The sequence below is a fragment of the Castor canadensis genome, chromosome 3 (assembly GCF_047511655.1).
Source record: "Castor canadensis chromosome 3, mCasCan1.hap1v2, whole genome shotgun sequence".
In the NCBI taxonomy this organism is placed as follows: domain Eukaryota; kingdom Metazoa; phylum Chordata; class Mammalia; order Rodentia; family Castoridae; genus Castor; species Castor canadensis.
In genome coordinates, this window is record NC_133388.1 from 21,324,605 (window position 1) to 21,351,315 (window position 26,711).

The window sequence follows — 26,711 nt, forward strand, 5'->3', positions numbered from 1 at the left end:
AGCAAGTTTCCGTAGATTCCTTTTGCACAGAATACTAAAGCAAACACATGTTGGAGGTCATTAGTGTCAAAGTGTCAGTTCATTCTCCTTCTCACAGAAACTGTAAGCCATCTTCCATAATCCAGACACTACATAAGTAATTGATTTTCCTAATGGGAATTTAATCAGCTCTCTGTTTTTGCCATCTAGATGGAACCCCAGTAGTAGTTCCTATCCAGAAGGACCATTTTGCACCTCTGTTTCCAGGTATATGCGTGGAAGTGCTATTACTTATTTCTCTTTTTAAAAAGGTGACCAACCTGAGCATAGAGAAGTCCCCAAGCTCTAGGAGACTTTATGGGAAAGAACTGCCTGCTTATAACTTGGGATGGTTTAGGAAACTGAATTCACCTTCTGTCACCAGGAACTTCCAGTCATCTGTGTAATGAAGTGTGACCACAGCTTTAATAGCATGTGAAAACATATTTTATTCTGGGGCCGTTAATTTGGTGTGCCAGGTAGGTGATATTCTCCACATGCTACACCAGAAAAGTGTCCGCTTTCTTTGAGACCTTTGCAGTATGGAGCTCTAATGGGTACTCCTTTCCCTGTTCTGCCCTTGGCAGAAACGATCATCCTTCCATCATTTTTCTTGTGCATGGGAGAGTGGAATGGCATGGATTTCCACTCTAGAGTTGTGCCTTTTCTTTTACTTCCCAAAGACACCTGCCAAGCTTTAGCTCCTGAGGGCCAACTCAATGATTTTAAGAGCACTATTAAAAAGAGAGTCATTTTTAACATGTAAAACTGAAAAATAAAAAGACTCCATTAATTTTACAAAGAGGTCTGGAAGAGGATGCATAGGCCAAAAAAGCATATGATTATAAAGATTGATATTTATTACCTAAGTCAAACAAAATTTGCACAATTGGTATAGCAATCTGAAAGGAAAAAAACGCACCATCAAACTTGTTTGCAATCGCTTATATATATGCATTACCCACTAAGTATATTTTGAAATCCAAAGGACTTTTGTTCTTGTGAATATCCTAGTCTTATATCTCACTTTTTCAAGCATATTCGAATACATGATATATTAGATCCTATGTCTGTTGGTCTGTCTTTAATTTCATTAATTCTACACTCCATCTCTCCATTCTTATATTCAACACATTCATTAATATTCTTATTTTAGTTTCTATTATTTGTATATTTCAGTCACAAAATTTCTGTTGGTATTTCTTCATACAATCTTTTTTTTCTAAAACTTCTTATTTTTATTTAAGTATATTTATAATTTATGATGATTGCGTTGAAATATTTTATATAATTCTAACAAATCTATCACTATATTTGAGGTTTTTTTATTGTCATTTTTCATTCAATTTGAGGTCTTCCAAGTTCTTCATGTAATTTTTGTATTATGTTTTGGGATAGCGAATCTTGATTAAAACTATTTTGTCTGGCTTTCTGTGACAGCACTTCAGGAGCAAAAGGAAAACTTGTTTTCATACTTCCTAAATCAGACAGAAGTTCAGATCTCCCACTTTCATGATGCTATTGGGAAGAAGAGGTATTTTATGTTCTTAGGTTTCCACTAAGAACTCCCTGCCTAGGAGGGGTAGAAGTACCACACTACCACTCTCCCTATGAAGTCCACTGACATCTTGGGTGTGTACCCTTGATACCTCTGGCTAATGGTGAAAATCTTCACAGTGATCTTGGCTTCCTCTGCTACTACCCCGATAAAGCAGGTAAGGGAAATTTCTTTACGATCTGGTGGGTTGAAAATCCATGCTTCTCATATCTTCTCCATTAATCCTGCAGAGGAATGAGGCTCATAACCATGTGGGAGTGAACATCATGGCTCCCAGTTCAGCTTTTCTTGGTACCACCTAGCCAAGGGAGTCAAGGCACCATGTTGCAACTTGTGAAGATGGATATCTGGGCTTCCTATTCAGACTTTGCTAGTATGAGTGGTGGCGGGAACTAGATATATTTTCTATGGAGTTTGACTAGATTAGAGCAGCTATTATCTGAAAGATTTCTATTCTGGTAGGCTGCCCCTTCCCCCATCCTTTGTCTAGAGTGAGTAAAGTTTTGTCAAGGCTTTTATGTCAGCACCCATTATCATGTTGGGGCACCAACTAGCATGCCAGCATCCTCAAAGACTGGGAATTATAAAGCTAAATGAAGACTCACTATCAGGTCCTTCCTTGGGTTCTTAGGTCTGCCTTACTTGACCTTTTGGAGACTTTTAAATTTTTAGTTCAATTTTGTATATGTCAGTCAGCTTCCCATTACCATAACAATAATTAACTTAATAACTAGCTTAATTAATCTTTATAATTAATGTAATAAAGAGAAAAAATTTATTCTTGTCCACATGCACTTTGGAGATTCCAGTGCAAGACTGATGAGGTATATTTTCTCTGGGCTTCTGGTAAAGGGATCAGACGGCAATGGTGAGAGTGAGAGAGCACATGGCATTGTAAAACTTGTTCTCATGAACTAGGGAGCAAAAGAGACGGAAGAAATCTTAATTCTCTAATCAACTTCAAGGAGAGGCTTGATCTAAAGGCTTCCCACAGACCCCAATTTACAAAGGTTGTACTACCTCCCAATAGCATCATCTTAGAGACCTGCTTTTCACAGTAGATCTTTCTCTCAATAGATCTTTAAGGGGCATTCAAGATCCAAACTACACCAATAGCAATCTATCTATCTATCTGTCTATCTCTATCTATCTCTATTTATCTACCTATCTGTCTATCATCTATCTATACCTTGGAGTTTTTAGTTGTGACCTTTGCAGAAAAATATGAAATAGTGTGTCTACCCCTTCTCTTCACATAGCAATCTAGGAAATCTTACAAACATCTCAACAAAATGTCTTTTCTAGCATCCCCATTTTCAATACCATGATCCAATAAATCTATTTCCTACCTTGTATTATTTGCTATATTTTTGATGAAAAATTCAGTTGCTTTCCCATCCAAAAGAGACTGGCATCCTCTTCCTCGACTCTGTATTTTAAGTGGACTTAAAAATATGCCTTTATTCTCCCATTATTACCATCAGACTTTTAACCTGAAAATCTCTGCTTTGCTGTTTTTGTTTGTTTACTTGCCTTTTGTGTTTCTCCTGCATCTTGTCTACCACTCCTGGTTTTATACTGGATCAAATTGAACCAATTCTTGGCTTATGAAATAACTTCTATGGGTGTGCATGACAGGAACTCAGCTTTTAGCTTCTGTTACTCATAGCCTCATCAACTGCTGCTGACTTTTAGAAATTTAAGCCACAAACCATCTTGAACAATGATGCTTCATAGAATGGAAAGTAAAAGGATGTGCACTGGAATTGAACTCTCAGAACCAGCCCTTTCTTCCTGAATTCTGGGGCTCTGAATTTTTTATTTATTGTTTACCCAATGGGATCATCCACTGAGTTGTTTCAGCTTTTAGTACACACTGACATTTGTCCCACTCAATCTTTGTTACATTCTTTCTGAAGCAGGCTCTCTCCCCACTTAACCATCCTCAGCCAAGGATTGAACAGTTCTGTTTTGATTATTAAATTGCAGTTCTGGAAACCTTAGAGTCTGCTAATCCCTCTTTAAACTAGCTGTTTTATGAGTTATATGTCCATGTACTTAGAAATTTTAAAACATCTTTATTGAAATGCAGGGAATTGCGAACATTAGGAGTTCATTTTACAGTAATTCAGTACCCAAATGTGTTTATTGAGTTAAGAACTCAAAAATGGTCAAAACTTCTTTTGGAAGTGGGGTACATTCAGTTCTTTCAGGTTGAGGTGGGGAGTAAGGTACATGTCCCTTCAGCGGCCCCCTTTATTAAAATAGTATTAAATTATTGCATTCTTGTGTATATACATTTATACATGAATTCACATTTTCTCTGAAGGAGTTGATATCACCTATTATTATTATTTTATAATTGGCAAATTTGCATTAAGCAAATCTCTATTTCTTAGTTGTTTGGAATAGCCTAAAAAGTGAGCCAAAGAAAGCAAGGAAATAGTGAAATATTTTGTATAGTGATTAGATTATATAGGTGATGGTATGTAAGTAGTATTCTGTTCCAAATATAATCTGTAAATTACTCACGTTTGATGAGAATGCTCTTTTTTCACAAGTACTAAAAGGATCCCACATAAGCAGAAAATAATTTAAATGACTTTCTTCTTTATTCTTGATTATATTTCCCTGTTGCAGAGTTAAAGAAACCCCTTGTTTTTCCTTCTCCAGCACCCATTCCTTTTTTAAAGACAAAGAGCCTGTTTCCTTTGGAAAATCCTCCTTTATTACCAATATTTATGATGAAATCTTCTCCATCTTCAACTCCTCAATTTAGTGTGATCAATCATTAAGTTCCTCTTGTACTCTTCACTCTCACTATAGAAACTGGCTCAAGAATGGCTGTGTGGCCCTAACTAGGCAAATAGGGTCACTTTTTTAAAATTGAAACTAATGAGGAAGTGATAGATATAAAAATAAGAAAGAGAAGCAGAAATCAGTTATTATGAGCACATTCTGTATCTAGACTTTCTACCTCTGAAATTTGTGCTACTGTGGATAAGTTTCTCTCTCTGGGTTAATTTCCTAGTCTGAAAAATATGGATTAAATGAGTTCTTATTTCTAAAGTGCTTTTTATTACTATCGGAATGTGTTTGCTTTTAGTGTTATTTTCTCACTGAGGTTTTGCTAAGCTGGAAGGACATAAATATGGAGCTACTAATAGGCACTTGCCACAAACAAAAAGGACTAGTATAGCTAAGGCATGGGGAGAGACAGGCACAGTCAATGTCATTTGAATGTAACTCTATCTCTATTTGCTTCACTTTTACCTTAGCCAATGTGCATTATGTTTTTTTCTTTCCTATAATTGAAGGAGCCATGAGGAACACAGGACAAGAAGATAAGCAATTTCTTGAGCAGTTAGCCCATGATCAGCAAAATAAAATTGTTTATGGAAAAGCAGAGTGCCATGCTTGTATAGTCAACATCTTCAAAAGTATTCATTGAATACCTATTATGTATCAAGTACAAGATAAGTGTTTGACATACATCTGATAGAGAAGTAGGATCGACTGGCATAACAGAATGTCATATATTCAGTGGCTTAAACAACAAAAAATTGTTCTCATAGTTCTTGAGGCTAGAAGAATAAAATCAAGGCATCAGTTTCTGATGAAGTCTGTCTTCCTGAATTTTCTGGTTTGCAGAAAACTGCAACCTTCTCATTGCTACTTCCTCACATGGCATCTTCTCTGTATGCCCAAGAAGAAAGATATGTTTAGTGTCTTTGCCTTTTCTTACAACGACACCAGTCCTGTGGGAATATGGATTAGAACTTCACCCTTATGACCTTAATTAACCTCCCTGAAGGTTTGATCTCCAAATGCATTCACTTCAGGTGTTAAGTCTCCAGTGCATAAACTTGAGAGCACACAATTCAGTCCATGACAGTAACAAGGTCACCTGAGGTCAGAGGATTACATGGTGAAATAATGAACCCTCAATTATTTTCAAAAATGCTCTGTCATTCAATGAAGTGTAATTCTCAAAGAAGAATGTGTTCAAAGGCAGTTTCTCATAAGTAAATCCTGAATGTAAAAACATGCATTGTCAGGATAATTCCTGGGGAAAATAATTCTGCCATCCTAAAAGACATTTTATAGAAAAAAGTTTATTTTACGATATAAATTAGAAGCATTTATCATATGTTTTATGGAGCAAATTTTATGGATTCAACTATGGATACTGAGACAAAATGACTACACAATAATCTTTGAGAGAGTGACTGAGCTGGTATATCTTATTTTTATCAGGTGATTTTTCTAAGCTCATAAACGAATGCAATGAAAAACATAAAATGTTTTAAAAAATTAAATAAGTGAAAAGACTATTCATTCATCTGACAGGAGATTGAGTTTACAAAGGACTGCATCAATTAACTGATCTAAGTCTTTGAAATTTCCAACATTAAAAGCATAAAGCTTTCAGGAAAGTTGGTGACTGAAATGCCAAAGATTATAACTGGAAAGAGCTACTTGGTGAATTGTATTTGATAATAGAATGCTGACAAAGAACCAGTCATTCCAGATACTTTACGTATCAAACTGTTTTTGGTTTCACCACAATTTTAAGAAGTCTGAGTTTTCAGACCTACTTTTGGGTGAGGAAACTAGGTAAGGGATTGTGTTCTTAAGCTCAGACACAGAACCAGTCACATATCAGCCAGTATATACACCCCTGGATCTTTCTACTTCAATATGCACCATACGAAGGCATCTGTTGGCCCACGGGATCTATATAGAGGGAGGAAAGTTCTGTGACAGGTCAGATACAAAAGAACCCCAGAGAAATGATAAAAAATCACCAAAGATACTGATCTGAAGGCCCATTATTTTTACATTTCCTTATAATACACATTTATTTACATGCTTTGTATTTAATTGTTTGTTTTAATTACCTTTAAAATTGTGTCATGGTCTTTGTTTAAAAAAGACAAGTAGATTTAAAATGTGCACTATACACAAAGCCTGTTTTGCTTCTTCCCAGCCTCAACCCATTCGCCAGAGGTAATAATCCTCTTTACTTTTAGCTTTTTCTTTTGGTATCCGTCAAATCTATAAATACTTTAATTACAGTTATGTTGATTTAATTACCTAGATATTACCTGTCAACTCTTTCAATAACATATGAGGATTTTAACTCTATTCCTTCACTCCCAACCACTTTAAATTGACAAAAAATCTGGTTCTTTGAAAAAAATAAACACGATTGACAAGCCCCTAGCAAATCTGACTAAAATGAGAATGGAAAAGACACAAATTATTAAAATCAGAAATGAAAAGCGGGTGATAACAACAAACACAAAGGAAATCCAAAGAATCATGAGGGACTACTTTGAGAACCTATACTCAAATAAATTGGAAAATGTAGACAAAATGGGCAATTTTCTAGATATATATGACAAGCCAAAATTGAATCAAGAGAAAATTAATCACCAAAACAGACCTACAATTGAAGCAGCAATAAAGAGTCTCCAAAAAAAGAAAAGTTCAGGACAAGAGGGATTCTCTGCTGAATTCTATCAGACCTTTAAAGAAGAACTGATACCAATACTCCTTTAACTTGTCCGTGAAGATGAATACCTCGTGACAACAGTCAAAACTACCCCCCAACCAACAATGGCTTTTATATGGTGACCAAGCTCCACCTGAACAATCCTGAGATAATGAGTAACCTGTACATGCATTCAACTACCACTGAAATTGTTCAATATTATGTATACAGCTTGGACCATGTTCCAAGTCTTTCCCTATTTAAACCTGAAGATCCTGTCTGTACCCTGAAGACGGGCTGAAATGATGACTTTCCCTCATGGCATGTGTACTCGTGTCATGTAATATCTCCTTTCTCTGCCTCTCACCACTGCTTGTCTCTATTTGTCATATTGGGAAGAGTAGCTGGACCTGACATGTTTGGAACCCCTGGAGTTGGGCTTCTGGAATAGAATTCCAGTTACAGTGGGAGGATGTGTACATTAGAAATACAGTATTTGAAACCACACAAATCTGAAAAACATTTCTATTGTGCCCTTGTGCTTATTGGTAATATTTTTGTTATTAATTCTTTGATTGGAAATTTCCACACACAACATTGAAAGCAATATACCACTACATTTTCTTGAGCAAGATCTTGAATGAGAAATTTATTGCCATTTTGATTCTAATTCCTCTTTTTTCTTTTGTGCTACTGAGGCTTGAACTCAGGGCCTACAACTTGAGCCACTCTACCAGCCCAATTTTTTTGTGATAGGGTTTTTCGAGATAGGGTCTCACAAACTATTTGACTGGGTTGGCTTCGAACTGTGATTCCCCTGATCTCTGCCTCCTGAGTAACTAGGAATATAGGCATGAGCCACCTGTGCCCAGCCTAACTCCTCTTAGATTGATGTTTTGACTAATCGTTAAAATATTTTAGTATTTCAGTCTCTGGTGTTTTAATATTATATGTTTGACATTAGAGTTATTTTTTACTGCATTGTGATAGCTATTTGATAGGTCCTTTTACTCATTTAGAAGCATGTATCTTTTGTTTGGGAAAATTATTTTTTGTATATTATTATAAATAGTATTCCTTGCTTTTATTGTCATTCTTTTCTATTTCTAGAGCTACTGGTTGGATGATAGAACTTCTGGAATGATCACCTTATTGTCTTTTCTTCTACAAACATATCATGTAACAGTTTGTCTTTAATCTAAGAAATGCATACATTTTTATCTTCTAAATCTTACTTTTTAAAAAAAATCATGTTTTAACTTGCTAATTATTACAAATGAAAGAGTCTCTTTTCTCTCAGCATATCAACTATAATGCATTGAGATTCTTGTCTGTTCCTGACATTGTCCCTGAGACATTGTCCTCTTTTTTTGTATTGGCCTCTGATTTCTTAATTTGGCCCTTCTTCAGGAATCCTCAAATCCTTATTGTCTGTTTGTTTTTTGTGATTATAAAGCAAAAATAAGAGTTTTGCTGAGATTTTCTATTTGCAGTTGGGGAGCTCAGCTTTTTCATGCCAGAGTTCAAAACATCTGAATTAATTTTATGAATATATCTGGAGTAAGAAGGTTATTTTGTTAAGTACATAGAGTAGAAGCATAAACAAACAAACAATAAACCCCTAGGGGTATTATTCAAGAAGATAAGACGACCCCAATCAGAATTAACTTAAAGAAGGTCATTCAGAGACTCAGTTTAGTCTAACTGATGAAAACTGAAGATAAATAAAATTCTTGGAAGCAGTGAAACAGAACTAAAACATTACCTATACTAGAAAACATTTTCGTACATGAAAATGATAGCACACTTCTTACTAGAGATAGTGTTGTCCAGAAGGAAGTGGAACATTTTTCAAGTGTTCAAAGAATAGAACTATCAACTGTGTACTCTGAGAAGATATCAACAAGGAAGAACAAAACCAATACATCCTCAGAAAAAGGTAAATGAGGAAGACTTGTTGCTAGCTGACCTTCCTAAAAGACTTACCTTATATGAAGTAGTTATAAATGTATGAAGATTAAATACTGGAATTATTCATAAGTGGGAAAATTTATGTAAACATAAAAAGAGACAAGGTTTTCATTCTACACTCAAAATAGTAAAATGACAATTTTGGTAGACTGTGATAAATTAGGAATATATTATGAAATACAACAACGAGTAAAGCTATACAAAGGCAAATAAATATGCTACAGGAAAATAAAAACTGATCTCCAAAATCCTGTAAGTAATCTACAAGTGGAAATGAAAAAGCAAACAAGCAAATAAAAAACTGAGGAAACAAACAGAAAGCAAAACACAAAACATCAGACTTAAGCCAGAGCATAAATAATGGCATTAGATGTAATTATTACAGTAAATGTAAATGGTGTCAATGCATCAAGTAACAGATTTTAGGCCAGGCATGTTGGCACATTCTGTGATATCAGCTGCTCAGGATGTACAGATTGGAAGGATTGTAGTTCACAGTCAGAATTGACAAGAAAGTTACTTAGATCCCATCTCATCCAAAAAGCTGGGAGTTGTGACTCATGCCCGTGTTCCCAGCTATGTGGGAAGTTGTAGGTAGGAGGGTTGCAGTCTAAGCCTTGCTCCAGGCAAAAATATGACACCCTGTCAGAAAAATCACTTTAAAAAAAAGTCAGTGAAAGAAGGCTGGGTTTTTTGCTTGAGTGGTAAAGCACCTACCTAACACACATAAAGCCCTGTGTTCAAACCCCAGTACTGCCAAAATAAATAAATAAATAAATAAATAACAGATAAAGTCTTTCTAGAAAAATATTTCTCTACCTATAAGGTAAAAAAAAAAGTAAACAAATAAGGAATAACTTATAAAAAGAAACCAAAGAAAAAATAATGATAGAAGTAATAAATATAAGAACAGAAACAAGTAAAACTGAAAGCAGAAAAAAAGAGATTAATACAAGAGCTTATTCTTGGAAAGAACAGTAAAACTGGCAAAGATAGACAAAGAAAGGAAAGAGAAAACAGGTTTTGTCAATTTAAGAAGGAATATAGAAATATTTCTACAGATTTGCAGACATACAGAGAAAACTAAAGGAATACTGAAACTTCAATGTAATTTTCACAAGTGAGATGAAATGAGTGAATTCATTCAAAATCATAAACTACTTTAACTCAAGATGAAAACAATAGCAGGAATAGCTCTAATGATTAAGTAAATTGAGTTTGAAATTAAAATCTCCAGGCTTTTGTGATCTTGCAGGCTGTTTCTATCAAACACTTAAAGAAGTCTCCAGAACTATAAGAGAATACTTCATAATTTATTTTATGAAGCCGCATTATTCTGCCACTTAAAAGACAAAAATAAAACCAAAATATCTCTGTTGAACATAAAATAAAGTCTTTAATAAAATAGTAAATAGAATTGAAAAACAAGTAAAGCTAATTGTTTACTACAATAAGTGGTGTGTATTATAAGGATTCAATATGCAAATCTCAATGAATTTTTTAATATTAGCAGGAGAAAGAAGAAAAATCATGTTAAATATTATTTAATAAGCTAAGAGAACCTAACAAAACATCCATTCATAATATTTACTCTCAGTGAAATAGGAATAAGGGGGATTTTCTAACTTGATAAAGAACATCCAGTGAGAAAATAACCATATTGGAAAAGAAAGACTGAGGGAAAGACACATTTTTCAGGTGAAAGCAGACAAAAGCAATAAAACCTGATAATTCTCATTCACAAAATTCTGGAAGTTCTGGCCAATACACTGAGAAAAGAAATTGAAGGCATATATATTGGAAAGGGAGTAATAAAAACTTTTTCTGTTTGCAAATGGCAATGAGATTTCCTTAGAGAAACACTTAGAACTAAAGAGGTCATTTTCAAGGTGGCAGGATATGAGATAAACACACAAAATTCAATTACATTTCTGCATACTAAAAATGAATGTATGAACATAAAAACTGAAAATGCCATACCATTTATAATTGGTCAAAAATTAAATATGTAGGTGCAAATTTAACAAAACAGATACAAGATTTACATGATGAAGCCCATCATCAAAGAAGAAAGGTGTAAGAAATGAGAGCAGATCTGAATAATGAGAGATATACCATCTTCAGAATTTAAAAATTCAAGATAGGAAGGCGAACATTTTTCCTCAATTGTTATAATGTTATACTATTCCTATGTAAGACCATATAATACATATGTAAAACTATGTATTATATAATATATACAAACTTTATATTAACATACATGTAGATATACATAAATATTAAAATTTGTGTTATATATTAATATATAGTAATATATATATACCCCTGTGCACTACATAAGCACACACACAAGAAGATCATGGAAAGGCGAAGTCAAATAACTAAAGTAATTTTTAAGTAATAAAAATGTGGAAGAAATTGGTCTACTCAATTTCAAGATTTAATAAGACAGGGATAAAGACTGATATTGGTAGAGAAATACACAATACAACACCCAGAAACAGACCCACACAAATACAGCCACCTGATCTATGGACAATGTTTCAGAAGCAGTTCAGTAGAGGGAGGACACCTTTTCAACAACTCATGCATGAATTGTAGGATATTCATAAGTAACAAAATGAATGTTGACCTTAGTCTCACTTCTTAAACAAAAAGTAACTCAAAATAGATGACAGATTTGAAAGTACAACATAGCGAGGCACTGGTTGCTTATACCCGTAATCTTAGCTACTTGGCATGCTGAGATTGGGAAGATCATGGTACAAGGCCAGCCTGGGGGAATAGTTTGAGAGACTCCATCTCCAAAATAACCAGAGCAAAATGGGTAGGAGGTGTGACTCAAGGGTAGAGTGCCTGCTTTTCAAGTGCAAAGCCCTGAGTTCAAGCTCTAGTCTTACAAAATAAAAAGTACAACAAGACACTGTTAAAAATTTTACTAAAAAATGTAAAACAGTATCTTCAGGACTTCCATCTAGGCAAAGAGTTCTTAAATTTAACCCCAGAAACACACTTTAAAAAAGAAAAATATAATAAACTATACCTTATCAAAATGAAAAGCTGTGTTCTATGAAGTATCTGAGGACAGTACAAGAATTCAAACTGAACAGTGGGGGAAATATTTGAAAATTGCAAATCTAACTAAAGTATAATATCTAGTAGAATGTATAGAGAACTCTCACACCTCTATAATAAAAAAATCCAATTAGAAAATAGAAAAAGTAAAACATCTCTTTCACTCAAGAGGATGTTACCCATGGTAAATAAGCATATCAAAAGATGTTCAAATGTATTAGCTAGTAAGGTAAAGTAAATTAAAACACACCATTATTAAACTGGTTATTTAAAAACTAAAGATGGCACTAGCACCAGATGATAGAGAAACTTATTATTCACATATTGCTGATGGAAATGTAAAATACTACAGATACTCTAGAAAACAGTTTGACATTTACTTGAAAAATGAAACATGGTGCTACCATGTTTATGAAACTTGTGTACATTTTAAAAACCAGTACATAAATATTTATAAGCATCTTTATTCATACAAGCCCAAACCAAGATCCCTATAAATGGGTGAATGATTAAGCAAGGTGTAGTATATCTGTACTGTGGGATATTTCTCAGGAAAAGAAAGGAAGGAACTACTGATATCCCAAAACATTCACGAATCTCTAGAGATAACAAATTCAGTTGAAAAAGTCAAAACAAACAGTTATATGATTTTTCATTCATAATAAAGCATTCTTGAAGTGAAAAATAAATAAAAACATGGAAAATAAATTTGTAGTTAGTAGGAGTTATGGGACAAGAGTAGAAATTGAGTTTATTTCAAAATGAAAAACATGTGGTATTCAAGAAATGATGGAAATTATGGTTTGACCATGTAAATGCCAAAGTAATTTGGATACTGTGTTATAGTTCTGCCACATGTAATCCATGAGGTCAGCTGGTCAGTAGACACTGTATCCCTCTTATGTCTTACAACTATATGTGAAATTATAATTTACTCAAATGAGAAAAAGTAATTTTAACCAAATAAGAGAAAGACGGGCAAAATAAGAAGGTTCCTATTTACGTACTATTGTATTTGATTTTCATGTGTGCAGATAATGCATACAAGAAAAATATCATGACAGAAATTTCAGTTTTATTGTCTATCCTAAGAACTCGTGATATTTGTTTGGCTTCCCTGTTGACTTATATTATTTTTATTCTAATGTTAGTTAAATAAGCATGAACATAAAGTGTTTCAACTCATTTACTTGTAGCTTGTACAAAAAGCTATAAAGTCAAAAGAATTTATAAATTAAATGCTAACAAAACTAAACAAACAATATATAAAATCTAGCCAATAGCATAAGTTTACCATGACAATGATTTTTTTTTTGGTGACACTAAATTAGCAATTACAATGTGAATATAGCTTTGACTATTAAAATGCAATTTATTTTGCTTTATTTTAACGTATTCTTGCTTCTATGCACTTCATGGTAATTCAGTTTTTCTAGTATTTTCTCATTTTGAACTAGCATAAACCTTTGTTCATACAATGTGCCTCAATCTTTCTTAATCTTTTTTCAGTTTCAATTCATCACTTATGCATTACATTTGCTTTTGATTTCTTTGGTAAGTCATTATTTTGTATCTATACCATCATAAATACATGGTTGGCTAGATTCTGAAATTATATAGAGGCAGAGAGACATCTAAGAAGCCATGTTGGAACCCCCAGATTTCTGAACCACTATTTAAGAAACATCACTATGCTTCAATGAATGCAAAAGAATTTACCAAAGGTTTGCAACTTTTAATTAACTTCAGATTTCTTTTCATTTAATTAAAATATGATAAAATTTTACTGCTGAAAAAATCAACAGGAACAAGTATAAAGTCTGAATCAGTACAAACTCACTAAGCTACATATCTGTCAAAGCATGCAGTGAACAAAGAAACTATAAAAATCCAAGGAATAGAATGAAGTTTCATTTACTTTGTAAAAATACAAGGTTTTCTCCCAATATTTATCTTGTTATGTCACTGAAGACTATAAAACTACTGAGAGAAAAGTATATTTAACAGATAAAACAAACCTTACTATGTGTAATTTAAAAAATATTTCCCCAGAACTTTCTCTGTCTTGTTTCAGAGGATTCAATTGCGTACTTTGTCACTGCTGTTGTTTTTTGGTGTATAAAAGATTTAGAAACAGGTTTTTTTTCATTGTACTAAAATTTTTTTTCTCCAGTGAAAGTTGGGCAAATATATGCTGAATTAATAGTGCCCTCTTATCTATGTACATAGGCTAGTGTTTGATAGGAAACGTCAGTAAATCTACACAAATACATCATGATTAAATAGGCATCAATGGAAGTCATTGCATCAAAGATAATAATGGCTGCATTTAAGTTTTTGACTTTTGTAATTTTTTTATTATTATTTTTATTGTTATGCAGTTTTCTCATCTGAAAAAACACTTAAGTAATGCTCACTCAAATGAGAAAGTACCTTTGCATAAAAAGGAAAGAGTTCATAATCTGCTACTTACTATTGAGAATGAGGTCTCTGAAATATATTCCAGAATCTAAATGTATTTGCTGTACACTAATAGTTACGTTACATAGTATTGTCTTAAATAGTGATATGATTTGTACTTTTGTTGTATTCTTTCATTTTATTTCTCTCTATCTTTCTTCTATTCTTTCTTTACATCTTCTTTGGTAGTTTGATGTATATTGTATGTATTTTCACTTGGATTATTCTAAAAACATACACAATTTGTGTTAGTAAACTGGTTTTATGGAAAGTAATTAGTAGTCTTGAACACTACAAGAGTGATTTAAATGTTTCATCTTTATGTTAATGTATATATACATTTATATTTACATTCTAAATACTTAGGATGATATTTAATAAAAAGAAACAATATATGATGATAAACAGAAGAAGACGGAGAAAAGCATATGAAAAATCCTTGTGGATTTTTCACACTTGTATGAGAAACAAACAAAACAAAATAAAAACTTTCATTGCTGTCCTGATGAACACGGTAGAAAGTGGAATAAAATCACGTACTAAAGTTGGCATATGGTCATAGTATATAATATTTCTTATGACATAATAAAAGGTTTTAAGTTTATTCCAAATTATAATATGAAGATATTGAAAGACAAATCAGTGGCACATTAGAAATTCATTTTTTCCACTGTGAGAATGAAAAAGAAATAAGAAAAGAACAGGATCAACTGCAAGATTATTCATTGAACTAAGTGAGAAATGATGTTGGTTTAAACTACAGAAGGGGAGAAGAAATGAGAAGATTTAAAATGTTTTTGGAAATCTACATGAGTACTCACTGGCTGGATGTGGACAATATAAACCTAAGGATGAGGAGGAGGGGGAAGATTGGTAGTGTATATTATGCATTTTCTTAAAATAAAGCATTATTCAGAACACTTAAAAAGCCACTAATTAAGCCCTTACTATAAAATTAACTTCATTTTATAGTTGCCATGGATTAAATACTTGTATCCTTCTAAAAGTCATCCTCCTGAAGCCCCCATCCCCAATGAGATGGTTTAGGAGATAACTAGGTCATAAAGATAGAATCTTCATGAACAGGATTATTGGCCATATAAGAAGAAACACAAGAGAGATATTCTCTCTCTCTCTCTCTCTCTCTCTCTCTCTCTCACTCTCTCTCTCTGTCATCTTTCCTATCCCTCTCTCCTTTCTCAAAGAAGACCTTTCCAGAACTTGACCAATCTGGCAACCTGATCTCAGATATCCAGTCTCCAGAATCATGAGAATTAAATTGTATAGCTAATTCACCATATCTGTGGTATTTTGCTAAAGCAGAATGAACTAATTAAGGGAGAAATGTTGAAAATGTGACACAAAGAGGTACAGAAAATTGCCCAAGATTACCTAGTATTTGGAAGGACCAAGATTTGAACTATAGAGGTAATATTTCTTATCATTGTATCTTATTGATATTGATTGAGGGTTTCTGGCTTTTATACTAAGAAGATGGTAAAGACATTTATAATGATAGGGATCAAGAAGTAGGCATGAAGGTGAAAGTGTTGAATCAAGTACCTAATTTTAGAAAGGATAAATGTGATGACTTGACAAGCACAAGAGGATTTTGATCTCAAAATATACATATGACTCTAACATTTGTCAATGAAAACATGATATTGAAAGCCATAGGCATGTGTGTTACCATAGGGTAGGGAAATGAGAAGACAGTCATTACTAAAACTGAAGAGCATGTTTATTTAGAGGTAACATATAAAAAAAGAATTTTATTGAAAGGACTGAGATATAAAGACCAGTGAAGTAGAAAGAATATTGACCCATTGAAAGGTGGATCAGAAGGCCAAGTAGGTTTAAGAATGAGGCTTGTTGATTATTTTGAGTGCTGCCAAGTGCTCCAAGGATAAGGAAATAAGCAGGGGATTTGACTACATAAGAGAAGAATGGAGGCCACAGTGATTGGAGTAGAGTTGAAGGGTGAGCAAAGGAAGACTACCACACTTCCTCAAGTTCAACTCTTTCACAGCAATAGAGAACTGCCTTGTGAATGGCCTGGAGAAGAAACAGAGCTAGAGGATATGTTTCTACTTTTCATATGTGAGACATTATATAACCATATGATAAAGAATGAAAGAAAAAAGAACATATAACTCTCTAATTATTCTTTATTCAGCCTCAACTTTGTGCCTTGCACTGTGGTGAGTGACTCAAAAACATTACAGCTCCAAGTTCCACGTGAATTGGGTGAAATAAATATAATTTTATTCTGTGATGATGTGATTATGATGTCTGAGGAATGGATGCATCATGATGATGCATCATCATGGATCAGTGTCAAGCAGTGGTAGACCACTCTCCAATCCTCTGAGTCTCTATCTTAGCTGTCTATAAACTACTTGATTTGTAGAGTTGGACCTCTAGCTGAAAGACCTTTGCCAAATCAAATTTCCATGTGCTACCAAGCAAAAAGTCTGGTGTGAGGATAATAAAAATGAAGACACATGATCAGCTACAGATTTTGAATGGCTGTATTATAAATGTACAATGTATATATGACTACAACTAAATTTCCAGATCTGTCCTCAGTTACATATAAGATGTTCTTACTGTCCTGAATATTAAGTTCTGTTTCAATGAAATCCTCTTTTCTATTTTTCTTCTTATCCCATGTACCTGGCATTTTAGGATAAATAGTTTTCAAAGCTCAAGGAATGCCAGAATCACCATTCTGGACTGTTACCATACAGCACATTCTATTTTAAAAGGCTATTTCAGAGAACTTGCAATGAAGGCAAGATGGTATAAAAATGCAGAATTTTTCTGCACACAAAAAAGAGCTTTTAAGGAATTCAATTTTATTGGCTTTCAAAATTAAAAGATTATCTCTCTCATAATTTTCAGAGTAGATTCTTTTCAATGCATCACTCCAAATGACAAGAAAATTATACTTCTGTTATTTTTTAAATAGTAGGATTCCTTTAGTTCTGACTGCTTTTTTATAGGCCAGTTTTGCTTTGTGCAACATAGACTTTATGAGGTACTATAAATAACTGAGGGGAAAGGAGGCGAAGCAATCTTCTCAGTTCCTCTTATAGGAATCAACAGAAAAGAGGGTTGTCTTCCTATAAGAAGGACATCAGTAGATTGCACGTATACAGCTCCACTGTTGTAGGCAGTTGTTGTGAAGTTCCAGTTGAATAAGTAATGAATTCAGTCACAAAAGTACCCTTTGGACTATGCTGATTTAATGGAAAGTCAAAGGCACTGTCTATTTTGGAAGAAAAGTAAATTTCTCATGACTATGATATAGCACAGTTTCCATAGTCCCAAGCATGATAATGAGTAGTTTTTAAGGAACCTTTATAGAAATCCAAACCTGTGAAAGCACAATGGCTATAACTCCAACTCTGCTCTTAGAGACAATGGGCCTCTCACTTATTTTAAGTTAGAATTCCAAATGAGGCTGACTTGATCCAAAGGAAACCAAACAGTTTCACATTCTTGTAGGGATGAGTTTTAGCTTCTGTCTTGATTTTGAGATTTTTTCCTAAGAAAGAAGGTCATGGAGCAATCCTGTTGGTAGATTAATACAAAGGAAAGTCTTCAACTCTGTTCATTTATATTTATGCTTTGCCCAAACCAATCTGAAGTGCTCACTTTCTTCCACAGCCAAGCTAAAATAAATTGCTCCACATGCAGTTGGTTTCATTCATTATTTATCTGTATTTGACTATAAATTACACAAAAAGAAAAATTTATTTTCTAATATACTCATGAAATTCTCTCTAGTATAATTGATACTTATGGATGATTAGTTCAAATAAATTAACTGTACAAATAACATTTCTTTGAATATGAGTCTAGGAGCTTATTTTTGTATATGTTCAACACTTACTTTCTATATAAGCCTTTCTTGTACATATTTTCTTTTATTTGTCCATAAAAAGTGGGTGCTTCTCTTGGTGCCAACAGCTCACAATTGTAATTCTACCTAGCTGGGAGGCTGAGGTCAGAGCAAGGTCAGCCCCATGAAAAAGAGCTTCAATACCCTTTCTTAATGGGAACAAAAAGCTGGACATGGTAGCATGTGCCTGTCATCACAGCTATGATGAGGCACACAAAACAGGAGGATCGCGGTCCATGCCAGCCTGGGCAAAATGTGAGACCCTATCTCCAAAATAACCAGAGCAAAAAGGACTGAAGGCATGGCTGAAGTGGTATCACTTTTCCCTAGCAAAAAAACTGGGAGTTTCTGCATTATTCCTAGATTATTAATAAACCTCTTACTAATTAACTCATTACCTCCCCTCTCTACAATAACTGATTTATAGGAATTTTTAAAAAGCATTTCAAAATCTTGTTGCCAGTGGGTATTCAGTATTATAATTCATTTAATTCATTAACTCATATTTTAATGGAATCTATAATGATTTGTTGGAAAAAGAACTGGTGGTTTTGGCTTGGATAAAGCAATGACTCTCACTCTTGCTTTATCTTATATCTGTTCATGAAAGTTTTATGACAAAGTGGAAGCCTGGTATATTTAATGTGCTCATTAAAATACCAGGACATATCCTTTGTCCTTTTTTTAGGCCTTTTCAAGATTTAATATCCCTTTGTGTAGAAATTAAAGCTAGTTGAGATGAAGTAGAAACAGCCATATCTTCAGAATTTTATTTCCTACATAGAGTTCTAAAGGTACATTTAACAGCTCCCCTAGTTCAAGCCATACCAGCTTTTCAGCTCACAAATGCATTCCTACTAGCTGCGGGAGAGAATGATGTTTGATAGGTTGGTTAACTCTCTTCCCATTTTTCATTCTTGCTAAATATGAGAATCCCAAGGGCCCAAAATACCTCAGACATTTACATGTGCATGATCATGAAATAAAAACTTATGAAACAGAGAAAACCATCTTAGTGATTCAGTGCTAATATAGTTAGAAATGGTACATAACTTATTACAGATGTTTAAAATGCAAGCAATTCAAAGGGACACCTCTAGAAAAAGAAACTACTATGTGAATTTATCAGAAAAATGGTCCTGGTATGCTTTGATTTCTGATAACTAGAACCTACTTTCTATTTACAAAAATCAAGTGAAATAAAATATCCTTGAGAGAAGCACATGTGTGCATACACACACACACACACACACACACACACACACACACACACAATCAATTCCCTAATTTCAGATAAGAGATATTTGAAGTGAAGTTCTTGACATAACACAGACTTGCTCTAAACCCACCAAAGGAAAAGTGTTAAAGACGATGATTCTGGCAGGAAAGTAATGCACTTTAGTTTTAAGATGCAGTAGCACAGTCACACCACCAGAAACCTGAGGTTAAATTGCCTCCTTACAGACTTTTCTTCAGAGTGAGGTCTTTAATTTTAATACATAGGTATCAGTAACTTCACTTTAATATTTACATCGATAATGAAATTTCTGACAAATCCTTGTATTAAACTTGCATATGTATCTCAGGAACAAGTTTCCAATGACATTGGGATACAAATATTTATGCCTCTCTTAGAGGAAATTTCTGACTCCAGTTCATCTTCTGAAGCTTGACAATTGATACTAATGTTCTCTTTTGCAGACTTTGTGCTGCTGTTCAATGGGCAGTTAACATTGTAGATCTGACAGCAGGTCTCAAATGAACATGAATATAAAAATGGCTGACTGTAATCTGCATCCTTTAGGAGTATCGAATATATTAACTAGAGAGGCCCATGACCTCTGTTTAATCCACACCATCCCATTCATTCCAGGCAGCTTTTGATACCCACACACAGTCTTCCATGTGTTAGTCTGCGATCTCTAGATGGATCGAGGTGGCTATTTGTTACATTTTCAGTGGACTGGATGATATCTATCAATGTCTTAGTTTGCATTTTAGTGACTAAACCTTGCCTTATAGATATTCTTAGAAACTACTCATAAAAAACCTGCTTCCACAGCTGAGTCTGTTTTCAACAAGGCAGGTGTTAAATGGACATGTGTTTATTTGCACACTTGTGCCTTTCTGCACCTGGCTTCCTTTCTATAGAGAATATCTTCTTACCATTCTTTTTCACTTTTCAAACTCCTCAAATTTCAAAACCCAGTGAATAAGTTACTTCTGAGAACCATCCCTGGCTCTCTCTTTCTCTTCATTGTACACAATTCTATTTTAGTAATAATCAGAGTATATGAAATACATGAGCAAGAAAAAAACGCTTTGATATTGAATAAAATTCCAGTTTATCTGTCTACTAGTTGACTGGCTGGTTTTCAGTTCAAGTGATTTCTTTTTTTCACTTTACATTAATTTCCTAATTTCCTTGTTATTTTGAGATAGACAAATCTTCTTTTTAAAAATTACATTTGGTTCCAACACTCAGGAAGCAATCAGTAAATACTCATTATAAGAATGGGTGCATCATCCTTTCATCTTTTCTAGTATCCCTATATGACAAACATCAGTCTAGTTGTTAGGGAGACAAAGTCAGTCAGAGCTCTTGAGCTCCTAGTTCTTTCATTCTAATGAAGAATAGTAAAAATAATTTTGAGCAACATAGGTTAAGATGATAACAAGCATGTTGAAGAAAACAAAATAGGCTAATAAGATGAAGAACTTGTGATTGTGAATGTACAGAACAGCGGAATTCTAAGGAGGTGAATCTATATTTGATCTGAAACATGAGGAACTAAAAGGTTATTGGAAAAACATGGAGAAATAAGTTCTTCAGAAAAGAAAAGAGCAAGGGCAGAGACTCAGAGAGGGAAGGTTTGTTTGGAGGAGGCGAGAGTGTGAAGTTAGTTGATGTCTAGTGAGCTAGTAAGAGGGCAGTTAGAGGTGAAGGGTTTCTAGGAGGAGGCAAGGGATCAGGCTGTGGGGAACTGTTCTTAAAGCAGCAGCCACTAAGTACCTCATTCTGGTATGGAATCCAGGATGACACCAGAGCTTATTAACTTGTGAAATGTTCTGCATTATCAAGATTTAATCTGTGAATTGAAAAAAATTTTACCTTGCAATCCTAAAAATTATCTCGTTTTTTTAAAGGGAAAAGGTTGGCAAAAAAGGAATTTCACTCATAAATTGCCTTTGCTGTGGACTTCATTCTCACAGCACCACTTTGTAAGGAAGCTAGGACAGGGTTAAGCTTCATATCTCTACTAATCACCTGCTCATTGAGTGACCCTGGGAATACAACTTGACCACTTTACACTTCAGTTTCTTGAAGTGTAAAAGGGAAATAATAATACTGGTTTTGTATGCAATCTAAGCGTATTAGGTGACATGGTCTAAGGAAGGTCGTTGGATCCTATATGGCACCATCTAGCTTAGCCATAATATTCACTCTATCTGATAAGCTTGCTGTAAATGAGGATGCTATCTGCTTCCTGCAAGAAGAGATGCATCATGCTTTTATTCTTAACTTAGAAACCAACTATCTCAACTATCTCCTTGTTGATTCCATTACTTTCTGTGTATTACATATCCTAATGCTTATTATCATACCATACTTACTAAATATGTGTTGTTTTGGGCCATTACACTCAAGATGGTTAAAGTCATGTACTTGGGAAACCCACCTTTATTTATTGTTTTACTTCTGATATCCAAAAAAGAACCTGGTTTATAACAGGTACATAATTGTTATTTGTTTATTGCTTCCTAAATGTAGAAAAAATGATTAAGTTTCCTTATTATCTCCTCATAAAACATAAGTAGGGTAGAAGTTACAAGCCATCAAATTTGCAATTAATATGAAGAAATTCATCATCACCAACAAAATTGTTTGATGGTGCAAGCAGTAACTATCAAAAGGAATGAGTCTTCAGGCTAGCACTACATGACCACTTGGCAGTGATACTGGAGAGGTGATGTGAGCCTCACAGAGATGCTTTGAGACTTTCATTATAGGTCACTTCTAAACTTGGGATATTTTTATTCAAGTGTTTCCATGGCAGCATTCACTGGTAAAAGAACTAAATTTAGAGAATGAGAATAACATTACCTATGGTAATAGCAATTAATACCATATTTCATGATTCCCAAAGCAAAATTATTCTCTAATTTTTTATAGTTTCTGAAAGTTGTTTTGGACAGCATTTTAAGCCTTCTCTTATTGTTTCTGAAGTTGCTAGATATGCAGTACATCTTTAATTTGCTTACTATATACTATCTTTCAATTCGTCTGATAATAAATGAGTCAAAGAAGAATATGGATAACTGGATTTCCATTGACCAATACAAAACAGAGAATGGCAAATGTCTATTGATTGACAGAGAATTACAGAGCCAAGTCAATGACAAAACGATTGAAACATCTGCCATTATTTTCCCAGTTTCAGGCCCCATCAAATAAATGAAACTGTGTTTTATTGATGCCATGTTTACATTTAGGGAAGCACATGAATGTTGCCTGATGTTGGATTCTACAAATATTATTAGAAAATATACAGCTGTGTTTGGATCTGATGAAGCTATTTATTATTTCAAATACTTGGAAGGAAAGAGGGATGGCTGCATGTTTTGTCTGTGAGGTACGACCTCACTAAAACATGATGTGTGTATATCAAAACTCAGTAAGTGAGGGAAATTCTTTCCAACTTCAAATGTAGATGAGCCCATTTGCTTATTTCTAATAGTATCCTCTTCAGTTAACCCAGCCTAAATCATTTCTAAAGCATTACCTCAGCAAAGTTTGTTAATACATTCTTCTGTGTCTGCCCACCTTTAAAAAACATGGTTTGCAATTACTTACTCTTGGTTAACTTTATCTAGCAGATAGGAAATCTTTGTCTTAAGAAGTGGTAAAATGAGTCTCATTGTTGAAACAATTAATAGATAAACATGGTGTATTTATATAAGGCCACATTTAAAACATTAATTCTAAGATACTACGGACACAATTTTCTTATATTTAAAATGCTTTTCATTAGTTTACTTGGCTAGCCTGCATATTAAAATGTGTTTTCAGAGAAACCCTGATGACATTCATTTTCTGCTCATTTCTTTACTGCTGCTAATGCTTTATGTAGGGCCCTGCATACATTTCTACTTTTGGCTCATTCTTATTTCTTTTGTTTTTTTATTTTATTATTCATATGTGCATACAGGGCTTGGGTCATTTCTCCCCCTGCCCCCACCCCCTCCCTTACCACCCACTCCGCCCCCTCCCTCTCCCCCCCTACTCATTCTTATTTCTTAAATCACTTACTACATCTTACTGGAGAGCAAGGGCATACATGCGAAATACACACTTAAGTTATCTGACAATGTTTTTGAGACTTGTCTAATTGCATTCTTTCTTCACATATTAAATAATTTATGTTGCTGAAAATGATTCTTTTAATTAGGTATTCAGTAGAACATTTTAGTAAAACCTGGGCACAATAACTGTAATGAAAAATTGGATAAGAAATAGTGAGATTTAATCTTTTTTTCTGCACTTATTTGCATCAGGTACTTAACACGTGTTATTTCATCTAATCATCAAAACAGCTCTAGGAAGAAGATAGTGTACATAATTTAATACATTCTGAAGAATACTGAAGAAGTGAAATCACTTGCCCAATCACAAATTTTTAGGAAGTTTTAGAGGCAAATTTTTACTCTAATTTGGTCTGCCTTAAAAGATTTACCTTTTGAGTTACTTTGTGCTGTTCCTACTCTTGTGGGATAACTTTTGGCTTACCCCACTTCAGACTGATACAATTAAAGTTAAATACAATATTGAGAAATTGCATTTCTCAATACAATTAATCATATAATCATATACATAGCAGGGAAGGAGGCTGCTTAATGATATCTCTATGGAAAAAATAAGAAGCCAAGTGTTACCTATGAAAGAGGATTTAAAATCAATTAAAATTAAAAATAACCCAACTTCCTTTAGGGTTTAAAAAAATCAATCCTAAACTTAGAGAAAATGAGTTGGATTAAAATCACTGGAAAATAGTTATCGATTCTTATTATTATCTATAATAACTTTGGGGAAAAATGGAGTTATATCATTGATCTTTATCACAATGAATAGTGAGATTGAATACAACAAAAGAGTTTGCAGCTTCTGATTTAAAATATTTATTTCTTAGTCTTATGGATTACCACTAAATAAATCTTATTTTGTTTATTTATAAATGTGAATATATATATACATATATACGAAAAATGCTAAGAATCAATACTAAAGATTTCAATAGGAAGTAAGATTCATGAGGAAGCTTATTAGAAATATGAAATTGAATTTCTAGACCTTCAATGAGCATAGGCAGAAACTACAAAGGCACTGAGTTCAGTCTCTAGGTGTGGCACAGCATGTCACAATTATGGTTAACCTAAATGGAGCTCATTGCATTACATAAATGTCAAATGATGCCCATGTTTTATAATTTAAGGAAATCATTTCCCAAACCCCTGCCCCCAAACACGCTCTGTAGCATGCCTCACATACTTCTACCACGTCTAACACCACCTTCCCCCCGTCTTCTTTTAAATGTTGGCATTCCACCAATGGAGAATGTATATCAGACGATCCTTCTCAACAATATGTCTCTGCCCAAAATGGTAAGAAAAGTAAAATATTTTTAAATGGGAGACAGAAAGCGCCAAAATCAACCTTCGTCTACTTCACTACTGCATCTAAATACAGTCGGGTCATACCCATGGGCTTAGTTAGCCTGGCAGATTATTAAATCTTTTAAAATATAAACTGTGAAAGATTTATAATTAGTACTTGAGGAATTCTTAATCCAAAGTATAATTTAGAAATTTTAATTTTTGTTAATTGATATTATCTCAGGTTTTCCCTTAATAATGTCCTGTCTTTCAGTCAGTGCCAGTTATTTTATCTTTTGCCATCAATGTACCTCCTGTTTTGCTTCCATTCAACAAAATTTCATTGTACATCTACTTCAAGGCAGACTGTCTCTAGATCTTGGGTCTATAAGGATGTATTTGGGATTTGTTCTTCCTTGAAGGAGTTCAGACTTCTCAGACAAGTTCAGGCAAGGGACACAAGATCACTTTGATTTCCTAAAATGCCATACTTTGAGAATGAGGTACAACCAAAGCTTATCCTTTTTGTTTTTTAATTTTAGAAGGTGGAGAACCTGGGAACAGGAATTTATGCTGAAATTTTAATATGTAAACAGAAATATTATTTTTACCTCTATTTTTATAGTTTCTGCATTCATGGGATGGATTTATCTTGATGCAAGCAACAGGTTTTTTTTTTTTCTGGATAAATCATCAAAAGAAATCTTATTATGTGAGAACAAACTAATCACTGACCATTTTGATCATAGAAAAGCTAAGTCGTGATTTACCTGAACAGGCATATCTTAGGTTTACAAATGTGTAAGAATACATTTGGTAAATTCAATGGTGCTCATCTTCCAGAGGAAAAGAAGCACACTTTTAAGAAAGGAATGGTACTCTCTGAATTTTGAAATTCTGGATTTTTCTTGTAGAGTTTTAAATGGACATCTTTGAAAAAACTATTTGAGTGTGAGAAGTTGAGCTGGAAAGATATTAGAAAGATGTTAGCCCTTTTTAAATTCAACCATGGAGAGATTATGCAAAGTAACAAAATGGACAAGCATTGGAACTGGTATATGATGGGGCAATTATGGTCTTTAGACCAGAGAGCAATATTGCAACACAATGCATGAAACTTGAATCTCTCCTAAAGGAAGTGGTATTTCCCACACTCAACAAAAAAGAAAGAGAAAAAAATCAAGAAATAAAATTCGAGTAGTAGATTCTTAAAGAGAGTCACATTCTCTTTTGCTCTCATTCCTGCTTGAGCATCAGTAAATCCAGATGCTCGATAATGATGATGCTGGTGTTGGTAGTGATGTCTGACTTTGTGGATAAGAAAATTTCAGAATTTTCAGTAATTAAGATGAGTATATTACTAAACCACATCAAGAAATTACTGCCTTTTTATGGGCAAATGGGCTGTTATTTGAATAGTCCTGTGGGTTGAGTTCCATTGACTGCAATGATAACATCCAAATCAATATTTTATGCAATTTTGAGTCATATTTTGTTGTATATAAAATGCCTTAGTTTCTGGAGTTCTCTACCATGCATAACTTCTGTCACCTATAGAGTTCATTCCCCAGTAA